The 10,662-nt window shown below is 52.4% G+C and overlaps 2 long non-coding RNA genes across 2 annotated transcripts; one reads left to right on the forward strand and one right to left on the reverse strand.

The window, feature by feature from the left end:
• Positions 1–606: 606 nt before the first annotated feature.
• LOC106147975 lies at positions 607–10,492 on the reverse strand. The gene is made up of 3 exons (XR_001233040.1): positions 10,481–10,492; positions 7,874–7,875; positions 607–3,477 (listed from the first exon to the last, which is right to left on the reverse strand). It is a non-coding gene; the product is annotated as an uncharacterized LOC106147975 (long non-coding RNA).
• On the forward strand, positions 3,582–5,250 carry LOC106147974. The gene is made up of 2 exons (XR_001233039.1): positions 3,582–4,041; positions 4,316–5,250. It is a non-coding gene; the product is annotated as an uncharacterized LOC106147974 (long non-coding RNA).
• Positions 10,493–10,662: the final 170 nt, after the last annotated feature.

A 10,662-nucleotide genomic window follows, 5' to 3' on the forward strand; every position in this document is an offset into this window, starting at 1 on the left:
CATCCCTCCGGCTCCTACTGCAGGCGTGCCCATTTTTCCAGAGGAGGAAACTGAGGCACAGGGAAGTGAGTTAAATGGTGTTCTGATGCCACACAACTAGTAACAAGCAAGACCGGGGGCTGGGGATTTAGCTCAGTGGCAAAGCGCCTGCCTGGCAAGCGCAAGGTCGTGAGTTCGGTCCCTGGTACCGGAGAAAAAAAAAAAAAAAAAAACAAGCAAGACCGGGATTAGAGTTCCAATCTTCCCTTTCCAAGCATGGCCCCTGGTTACTGGCTGGGTGACCCAGAGAGAGGTAAGAAACCTTGGAGAGCCTCTCTTTTCTTATCTGTGAAATGGGGCTCTAACAGGACCAACCTCAGGGAGCTATGTGGACAGTGAACACTGAGCAACTGTCACCTGTTTCTCCAACTCTAGGCCACACATTTGTCGGGTGAATGAATAAACGACTAGATGAATGGATAATGTAAATGGACTCTTCTTCTCTACTGAGGACAAGTAGCTTTCCTTGCAGGAAATTTAAAAAAAAAAATGAAAGCAATCTCCTTTAAATAGAAACAAAGTGCCGAATGAAACCATTTATCATGCAGAAGAATCGGGCACCGATTTCTCTGTAGTATTCACATTCTAGAAGGATCTTTCCTAAACAAGAGCAGGGCCTGATCCCAGATCCCCCCTCAATGATCTCCCAGGCAATTCAGACCAGGTGGCGATTTGTGATGATCATGCAAGAAACTTTCCAAAAACTGACCCTCGGCTCCAGCAAAAAGCACTGAATTTTGCAGAACCGCTGAGGCGAAGCAATTTCTCATCTGGCGCTGGCCGGCTGGGCGAGTTTCTCAGCCATCGCAGGATGGTCTCTGGAGCGCTCTGCGGAGATGATTGCCCTCCGCTCGATTCTTGAGAGTTAGCAGATGTGAGCGTTATGGGAGAGGGTGACAAGTGGCCTGAGACCTGGAGGAGCCAGAGCAGTCGCAAGGCGAACCGGTTCCTCACTGGCACGAGTCCAGGTCGGCACCACAGGTGCGGTGGTGAATGCAGAAGGAGCTAGAACGATCTGCGTCTCCCAGCACGACCTGAAGCGGCCGCACGGGGTAGGAGGCTGCAGAGAGGTCGTTGCGATCTCCTTTATGTCCCTGTGCCTGGATGCACGTCTGGGCTATTGTGACCCCGTGGAGCAGAACCGCTTAGCTTGGGCTCTGGTGTCAGAGCAACCAGGGAGAAGCCGCAGGCCAACGCTGTGTTGGTGCAGTGTCTCCCAGCGCCCAGCCCTTTGCAAGGACCGGAGTCCAAAGGTTTCCCTGCGATTCCTACAGCGCAGCACAAGTGGCAGGAAGGGAAAGAGGCCAGCAGGGGGCGCCCTTCAAACGCCTCCTGCTCTCCAGTGCAAAACTCAGTCAACCCAGCTGTCATGTTCTGGTCCCACTCACCGTCCCATACCGGAGGACAATCCTCCCGGGCCCTTTCTTCTGGCCCGGTGCCACTGGGACCAAGCACCTGCCACCAACTTCTCCTCCTCACTCTCCAGACCTGCTGAGAGGGTGAGGGGACGGAATGCAGCAAAGCCGTGCTCAGCGACGGTGGTTGTCACTATTCTAATTTGGTACCTGTCTGTCTGGTTCTTTAACCAGAGAACTCCTCTGGTTATCCTCTGAGGACACTTTTTCCCACAAGTATTCGTTTCCTAGGACTGCTGTAACAAATGACAAATGACAGAAATTTATTTTCTAAGTTCTGGAGGCCATAAATATGAAATAAATCCAGATGACAAAGGAGCCTCCATCCCTTTAAAGGCTCTGGGGTCGGTTCCTGCATTCCTCAGCTTGTGGCCCCATCCTTCCAATCTCTGCCTTTATCTCCTTCCATCTTCCCTTGTCTTCTTTTCTGCCTCTTATGGGGATACCTGTCATTGGATTCAGGGCCCATCCTAATTCAAGAGTGACTCACCTCAAGATCCTTACCTGAATTATAGTTGCAAAGATCCTTATTATTCCAGGTAAGTTCACAACCTGAGGTTCCAACATATCTTTGGGGGGCGGTTCAGGAAAAAACCTATTGCTCTACATTTTATAAATTTTCTTTGTTTGTTGTTGCACTGAGCAGAATGTCTGTTTTTTGGACTAAGCACAGCCACTTACTGAATAGGGGCCGGTTTTTCTCCAGTTGCATGTGTGTTCTCAAAGCCAGAAGCTTCCAGGGCAGAACGAAGGCTGCCAGGAGACAGGAGCCACCGTTCCTTCTCATAGCTTGGCTGGGTCTCAATCCTGTGTGCATAAGAAGGCAGCTCCATGTCTGGCATGGGGGTGACTACCTGCTAGGCACGGTGGAGGAGGAAGTCCAAGCCAAAGCTTCAAAGAGTTCACTTTTCCAGAAGCTTCCTTGCAAACCCCATCCACAGAGGTGTTTGTGTCCCTTGGCTGGGAGAGTATGTTTTTCAGGGTCTGCTGCTGCTGCCCTGTGCCCCAGGGGTTCTACTAGAAAGGGAGGACTGGGATGAGTAGCAGCTACAAGCAACAGTCACCTGTAACATAGTCACCTCTAAGAACACTGACACGCATGTCAGAGATGCCCATTTCCTTCCACTATTCTAGGAGACCCACAGTGATGATTTGGAAGGACACACATGCGTGGGTGTCTCGTAATTTTTCTCAACTTCATCCCTTCGCGAAGCCTCCTTTCAGGCCACCAGAGCCTGGACCTGAGGGGACCCTTCATGCGAGTGAGTCCAGAGGGCACCTTCAGGAGCAGCAGCTCGCTGTGAGGCTACCGTGGGAGGCAGCCCCGGAGCTGGGCGATGGGGACTGCTGCCAGGCAGAGCCACCCCAGGAGGACACACAACTCCTCCGCTCTGCCCACGGTGACGTCACATCAGTGCTGTCCCTTGCTGCTGTTCTGAACGCTGGGTCAAGTCAGGAAGGAGAGAATAACAAGAACCATCTGGAAACTTCTCTGCCTCTTTAGATTAGGGCACCCTCTTTGGGATGTATCCACAAGACACTTCTGCTTGGTAAGGATCCGGTGACTGATGGACCAAACCAACAGGCTGCAGGAGGTGAAGGGGTTTTTAGTGCCTGTGTCTTAGTCACATTCTCATCACTAAGACCCATTACCAGACGCACACAGCTTCAATAAAAGAACCTCACTTTGGTTCATGTTTTCCACCCGTTGTCCGCTGGCTCCAAGGCAGGAAGAACGGGATGGGAGGGACTGGCGGAGGATAGCTGCTCACATCACGGCGGCCAGGAAGCAGAAAGCTAAGGGACAAGCCTGGGAGGGAGATATGTTCTTCCAGGCCACGCCCCAGGGGACCCGCCTCTTCCGACCAGACCTTACCTGCTAACAAGTCAGCTGCATCACCCGCATGATTCAGTCACCTTCCAAAAACTCTGCCTATGAATGTGTGAGGCCTTTGGGAAATAGTCTTGATCTAAACCATAAGTCTGAGCATTTTGAGATTGGGAGTGATGCCCTGTGTGGACTCTCCTGCTGATGCATGAGTTCTTTTCACAAGTTCCTCCTGTACCATGTGTGCACCTCTCATGACAGGGTGCTTACTGCCTCGTGGGATAGCCTGCCCTCCTGACCTCACGGGATAGCCTGCCCTCCTGACCTCATGGGATAGCCTGTCCTCCTGACCAACCCTAGCCCAGGGAAGGATCAAAATTCAATATTCAAAGCATCATGTAGTCAAGATACCATGAGTTGAACCGTTGTAAGTCAGGCTCTCTCTCTCTCTCTCCGTCTGTACACCCATTGGTTCTGTTTTTCTGGAGAGTCCTGACTAATTCAGATTGTTTGCCTTTTTTTAGTTGAGTGGTAGACATTCTTCATCTATTCAGCAGATGACGCCCTCACCAGAGAGGTGACTTGCACAAACTTTCAAGCCTTGGAGAAGACGGAAGGCTGGAGGAGCAGTGAGCTAGCAGTGGGTGGGGACTGAAAGAAGCACAGAACACCAAGCAGCACCCCCACCCCCCAAAGGGAGCTTCAGAAGAGCAGCCCATCGTGTTTGTTTATCGTCAATCCCACTGTGCCGGACACTAGGTAGGTGCTCAACAAAAAGTTCTCGTGGGTAAAGATGGGCCGCTAAATGTGGGCGTCGGGTCGGAATGAAAACGGACCCCTCATTTAGCCTGAGGCCGGTGCAGTGATGAGCCAGGCAGGGAAGGAAAGGTGGTCCAAGCCCAAAGCAGTAGAGGCCACGGAATGACAGCAGCATTGGTGGGGCCAGGAATGCTTCCCGGGATGCTGTGGATGGTACAGGAGAAGTTGAGGGAGGAAACCGTGGGCTCCAGCTCCAGCTCCAAACTGCTTTCAGGTTCAGTTCTCATTCTGGTTTCCGTTCACGTCTCACTGGGCAATGACTGGGGCCCAGCAGCTGTGTTCCGGGGTCTCCGTTTCCGCCCCTGTGTGCCAGGGGTCATAAGGATCCTCCTGCCTGAACAACACAGCTGAAGCCGCTGACCTTGAGCCACAAGTCCAGCGCCCAACCCTCAGATGTTTCAGGCACATACAGACCTCCTCCGTCCTCCTGGGAGCAGCATCCCTGGAGCTCAGGGTCCAGGCTGCCTAGGTCACACCTAGCTGGACCAATGCCGGACATGCATGGGCAGAGAGCACCAGGTTCTGTACCACACCTGGAGGGGCCTCCAGGTTTCTCGCTACACCTGGATACTAGCTGCACCTGGTTGACTCTTCCTGGCCTGCTGTCTCAGTGGATCAGGGTTGGGAGCGGGGAGCTCACCTCGGGAAGCCCCTGGTGTCACCTGAGTGACGCAAGCACCTAAGACCCCAAGGTGCTCGGCTGGGTCAGGCACAGAAGGCACTCGGGAACTACTTGTCATGTGAAAGCTGTCACCATCAAAATGGCATTGCTTGTGTCAACCTTCGACAACAAAGGTGGAAGGGTAAGAGGGAAGCGTTCTTCCCCTCAATTGCCTGGAAGTAACAGTCACTGCAGATGCCATAGTGGCCTCCGTGCAGGCCTCCCATGAGATGCACATCCACGCGGACCTCTGCTCAGCAGCTGTCTGGTCAACCTCAGACTGATGTCACCTAGCTATTAGTCATTGTGGCCAAAGGTTTATGTTTCAAAATATCTGATGTAATTCCCCTTGGTTCTGCCTTTAAGACCTTTCCCCGGTCCCCACCGTTTTGGATGCACCCCAGTTTCCTAAGGCACCTGCATCCCCACCACAGTTGTCTGATTCTCACATTGCAAACCTTTTCCCAAATAAAACTGATTTTACTTCAGTTTTTTGTTTTGCTTTGTGCTCTTCTTGATTGACACTTGCATATATGAATAAATGGTTTCTTGTTTGTTGGTTTTTGAGATAGGGCCTTGCTATGTGGCCCAGGCTGGCCTCAAACTTTCAGGAAATCCTTCTGCCTCAGCCTCTTGAGTGCTGGAATTACAGGCTTGCACCACCACACCTGGTTAGATTTCTTGCTTTTCTTTTTAGTATGGTTTTGAGCAAGTCACTGAATCCTACTTTTTTTCCTCTGTGTAAAGGAGACTGTCTTTTTCTTGAATGGAGAAGAAGAAAAGACGTGGAGTGTCTTTTGTTGCCACTGGGTTGGATTTGCGGCTCTTCCTCCCAGCCCCAGCTCCCTCCTGCCTGCTCCCAGCCTGGCTCAGGCAGCAGTGGTAGAGCCTTTGAAACTCCTCTAGCCCCGCAGGGAAGGGGAGGGAGGACCAGAGGGGGTGCAGAGGGGGGCAAGGAAGGTTTCCCCGGTGGCTGGTTGGGAGGCTGGGGGGTGCTGGAGGAGTCTCAGGGCAGGGAGGGCCACCGCCTGAGTGCTTCATTCCTACTGAGTTAGCAGACCCTGATGGCATCCTGGCAAGACGAAAAGAAATGGAGTGGAATAAAAGACCATGTCTTAGTGTGTTCCAGCTACAACCACAAAATGCTTTAGCCTGGGTAATAAAGAGCAGAGCAGAGATTTATTTACAGCAGCAGACTTTTATAAACAACCTAAATTTATTGCTTACAGTTCTGGAGGCTGTGAAATCCAAGGTCAAGATGTCCTCAGCTCTTGTATCTATGAGAGCAGCTTCCTATTCCGTTGCTGCGTCCTTACATAGTGAAACGGGACAAGCAACCTGTCTTAGTTACTTTTCTCTTGTTGCTGAAACAAGATACCTGACATCCAAAGTTAAAGGAGGAAAAGTTTATTTAGCTTACAGTTTATAGAGGTTTCAGTCCATAATCAGCAGGCTCCAAGGCAGGGTGGTATGGCAGAGGGGCAACCATTCATGGCCGAGAAAGGCAGCAAAGCAACCAGAGCAAAAGGGTGTTGGGGGACCAGCCTGTTTCCCTCCCTTATATTGTATGCAGGCTATCTGCCCTAGGGCGGGTGTAGCACTCACACCCCCAATCTCAGCACTAGACAATGAGCCAGTCACAGACTCTAGAGTCAGCCGCTTCTGAAAAGTCCACTCCCCTTGGCTGAATGAGGCTTTGGGGGGACATCCAGACACAAACCATAGCACAACCTCCCTGTGCTTCTCTTGTAAGGATACACACCCCACTTGTGAGGGTGGAACACTTACGATCTAATCACCCCCCAAGGTCCTACCCCTTCATACTCTGCAGATTTCAATGTATGAATTTTGGAGAACACAAGCATTCAGACCACAACAGCGTTAGTACCAAGCACCTGCACAGAGGAGGTGCTCAGAAGAAGAAGAGGCAGATTTGGAAGCCAGCTCCATCCAGCCCCAGCACACTCAAATTCTCCAAGCCTGGGGCTAGAAGGAAAAGTCCCAGCCTGAACTGTTCCTGGGTCTTCTTGGTCAGAGACTCTGCTCCTTCGCTCTGATGCCCAGACCCTCCTGCCCCCACCTCCCTGAAGCCTTGCCTGGCTCAGGGACATCAGCTCGCCCAGTTGTCATTCACCACTCGGCCACTGGGTTGGATTTGCTGCTCTTCCTCCCAGCTCCAGCTCCCTCCTGCCTGCTCCCAGCCTGGCTCAGGCAGCAGTGGTAAAGCCTTTGAGACTTCTCTAGTCCAGCAGGGAAGGGGAGGGAGGACCAGAGGGGGTGCAGAGGGTGGCAAGGAAGGTTTCCCGGGTGGCTGGTTGGGAGGCTGGGGGATGCTGGAGGAGTCTCAGGGCAGGGAGGGCCACCGCCTGAGTGCCTCATTCCTACTGAGTTAGCAGACCAAGATGGCACCCTGGCAAGGGTGGGAGAAGCCCTGCTGTACTCTGTGGCCTCAAATGAATCGTTGGAGACGCAGGGCCTCCTGGCATACAAACATTTGTGCCAGGCCGTGGGACCTCACACGAAACCCCGTAGAGCAGAGTAGAATGCAACCCACAGAGGGCAAAGGGCCAAGGTGAAGCCGGGCGGGTGGGAGACTGGCTGTTCCTGCAGCCAGGAAGGCTGCACTCCAAGAGCACAGTGACCTGATGCACGTTTTGGAAAGTTGGGGAAGGAGCGGGAAGGCCAGGCGACAGGCTGGGAGCCCACAGTGGTGGTTCAGGGACTTCCGGAGTGGCTGACACGAGCATCTCTCAGCGACTTCCGGGAGGAGCCAGGCCACGCACCTGGGTAGGAGGTCGGAGGAGGGGCGCGGGGAAGGACGGGGGTCCACGTGGTGCTCACTTGTCACAGCACCTCCCCAGCCACACTGCTGAGCTCCGCTCGCTGTCACCCAGCGAGGCGACAGGATGGGGCGAAGCCTCTGGGCTCCCTGTCAAGAAGCGCACATTGCACTCCAGCTCTGCCTCGCTGGCCACGTATCCCCAAGAGTCTTGGTTTTCCTGCCTGCAAAGCGAGCTGTGCCTGTCACCAAACTCCTTTTGTTAATTAGCCCGTGTTTGCAGTACATAATGATCGCAAATACCATGGGGAGCCCATAGGCGGACGTAGCACATCTTTACCTTGCTTCTCTTTTGTTTTTAAGCTGTCGCTCTTCCCCTCCCTCCCTGCTCCTTCCAGCTCGTGGTCCCTGCTTCCTGTTGTGTCCAGCTTGGGGGAGGGGGTCTCTTGGGGGGAGCTAGGAGTCCCCCCAAATGACCCTCCACCTCTCCATAGGCCCTTGCCCTCCCTCTGGCGGAGAATGGAGAAGTGGGGCTCTTAGCTGGAAATGGGGGAGTCAAGGCCAATACAGTGCAGAGTGAAAGTTTATTTGAAGTGTAACAAATGCATTAGAAGCGGAAGAGCTACCTGAACAGCAGAGCGAGCTGCAGGATGGAGGCATGTGCTGGGGATGCCCGGCGAGGGGGAGATGTTTTGTTGACTGCTTTGGGCTGGGTCAGTCAGGGTCTTCATCTTTGTTTCTGGGAAGGGGACCAGGTCAGCATGAAGCAAATGTAACACTTTCATAAAGCACACAGTAGGGTACTTTTTTTCAAGCCCATGGTACACGATAAGCATGTGATGATCCTCTAATCATCAGCCACAGGTAAGCTGCAATGATTTTACAATGTTAATCAACTGTGTTTTATACCCTGGGCTTGTTTTAACGTCCGGCTAATCTTCCCCTACATTCCCCCATCTCACTGGATCATCCTACTTCCATGGGATGGAGGACAGGGCGAGGTTGCCCTGCCTGCCTCTTGCTGGCTCGGGGTGACGCGAAGTGCAGGTGGTGCTGGTCCAGGTGGGGTGATCCAGGTGGCTGCCATAGGAGGAGAATGGTAGCTGCGCGGGTTTTATCTGTAGGGTCACCTGCATTTTGCTAGTATTGATGCTGTACAGACACACAGTGTTTGCTGTGACGCAGAGGCTGTGTCTCCTCTACTTCATAAAGGGCCTAGCCCCATATTTAACCCTGGCCTGAGTTTTGTACGTTCCTCTAATCTGCTCCTACATCCCAGTGTGCAAAATCCCTATTTTCATCATTTTTCTCCTTCAATTCTTTTTGTTATCCCCTTTCCCTTCCCTTCTCTTGTTCCCTATCAGTTTGAAAAAGATCTGTTTACTTCCTCTTTATCTATCTTCTCTTTTGCTGTCTGTCTGTCTGCCTATCTAAAACAGGATATTTAAGTTTGAGTGTCTGACTTATTTCACTTAATATTATGACCTCGTTTTATCCATTTGAATATGAATGCCTCAAGTTTATCTTTCTTTGTGGCTGAGTAGGACTCCGTTGTCTATACCACATTTTCTTTAACCATTCATCTCTTGGTGGGGAGAGAGACCATCTCCAAGAGCTAGCTGTTATGAAATGTGCTGCTATAAACATGGGTGTGTGTATATCATTGCAATAGGATATTTTTAACTCTTTCAGGAAAAATAGCTAGGAGGGGAATAGCTGGATAAAAGGAATTTCTAGTTTTGGTTTTTTGAGGACTCTCCACACTAGTTTCCACAGTGGTTGTGCTAGTTTACACTCTCACCAACAAGGTAGAAGTGTTCCTTTTCCCCCATGTCCTCTCCAGCATTTGTTATTATTGGTTTTCTTGGTAATGGCCATTCTTTTTGGAGTAAGATGGGTCTCAGTGTTGTCTTAATTTGCATTTCTCTGACAACCAGTGATGTGGAGCCTTTTTCCTGTATTTATTAGCCATTTATACCTTTTCTGAGACGTGTCTATTCACTTCAGTTGCACATTTTTGACTGGGTCTTTTATTTTGGAGGGGAGTCTAGTTTTTTTAAAGTTCTTTATATATTTAAACGTCTGTTGTCCAACTCTTGTAAGAGAAGGAATTGAGATGAAGGGTTGAACAGAACTCCCATTCCCCCAGTAGCTCTTGCTGTGTCCTGGGCCAGCGAACAGAGGCACAGGTGACAAAGGGACACCAGCCTTGCAGGAGAAGCTGTGGCCTCTCCGTGCTGCCCTGAAGCCAAAGTCCTGGGTCCCTGGAGATCTCAGAGGCCCTTGCTGCCCAGAACCTTTCTGTGTTGGGTGAGATGGGAGGCGCACAAGCTGCTGCAGGCCTACTGGTGAGGCCCGCTGTCCCCGCGGTCCCGTTAGGCCCTGCTGGGGTCCTGCATGGCTTTGGTTCCCGGGTTTCAGGAGGGGAAGGAGCCCAGGGCTCTTCCAGCGCCCAGAGGGCACCTCCCCCAGCAGGCCGCCCTCTTCCTCCTCCTCTCCTGACTGTGGTGTAATGGTGTCCAAAGTTGTCCCCCACCCTAGACTCTCATGAAAACCTGAGTGTAAACGGGTCCTGACAGGTGCCTGAAGCACGTGGGCTCACACAGGCCTCACACCTGCCTGCATGCTTTTGCACACTTCCAGGCCACGCCCATTCCCAGTGTGAAGCCACGCCCACTTCCAATAGGCAGCTGCCTGGTTGCCCCCCGCCCCGCCGGAGCCTGGGACTGCTTGCTCTGCCTGGCTGCCAGTGGGAAGGTGGTCTGCGCACCCGTCTCGCCGAGCACAGGGGAAGGGGCTGGAGTGAGCCCAAGTGTGGCTGAGGGAGAAACGTGGGGTGCCTGCACCCACCCAGGGATCTCTGCCTCACACACTCCCAAGGCCGCCCTGCACGGGCCCCATGTTTGCCCCCCAGCTCTGGCCCCAGGTCTCATTTCCACAGCTGCCCTCCTCATTTCTGTAGGTGGGCGTGATCCCTCCTCCTGGCCACTGTGACTGATTCAGGGAGGGACACAGGCCCTGCAGGCAACTCCTCCGTTTTCAGTTCTGTTCCTCCTCCCCTTGCATGCTGTGTGACCTTGGGCAAACATTTAAATTCTCTGTGCCTCAGATTTCTCATCTA

The sequence above is a fragment of the Chinchilla lanigera genome, unplaced genomic scaffold, assembly GCF_000276665.1.
Source record: "Chinchilla lanigera isolate Chin_1 unplaced genomic scaffold, ChiLan1.0 scaffold00012, whole genome shotgun sequence".
Taxonomy (NCBI): domain Eukaryota; kingdom Metazoa; phylum Chordata; class Mammalia; order Rodentia; family Chinchillidae; genus Chinchilla; species Chinchilla lanigera.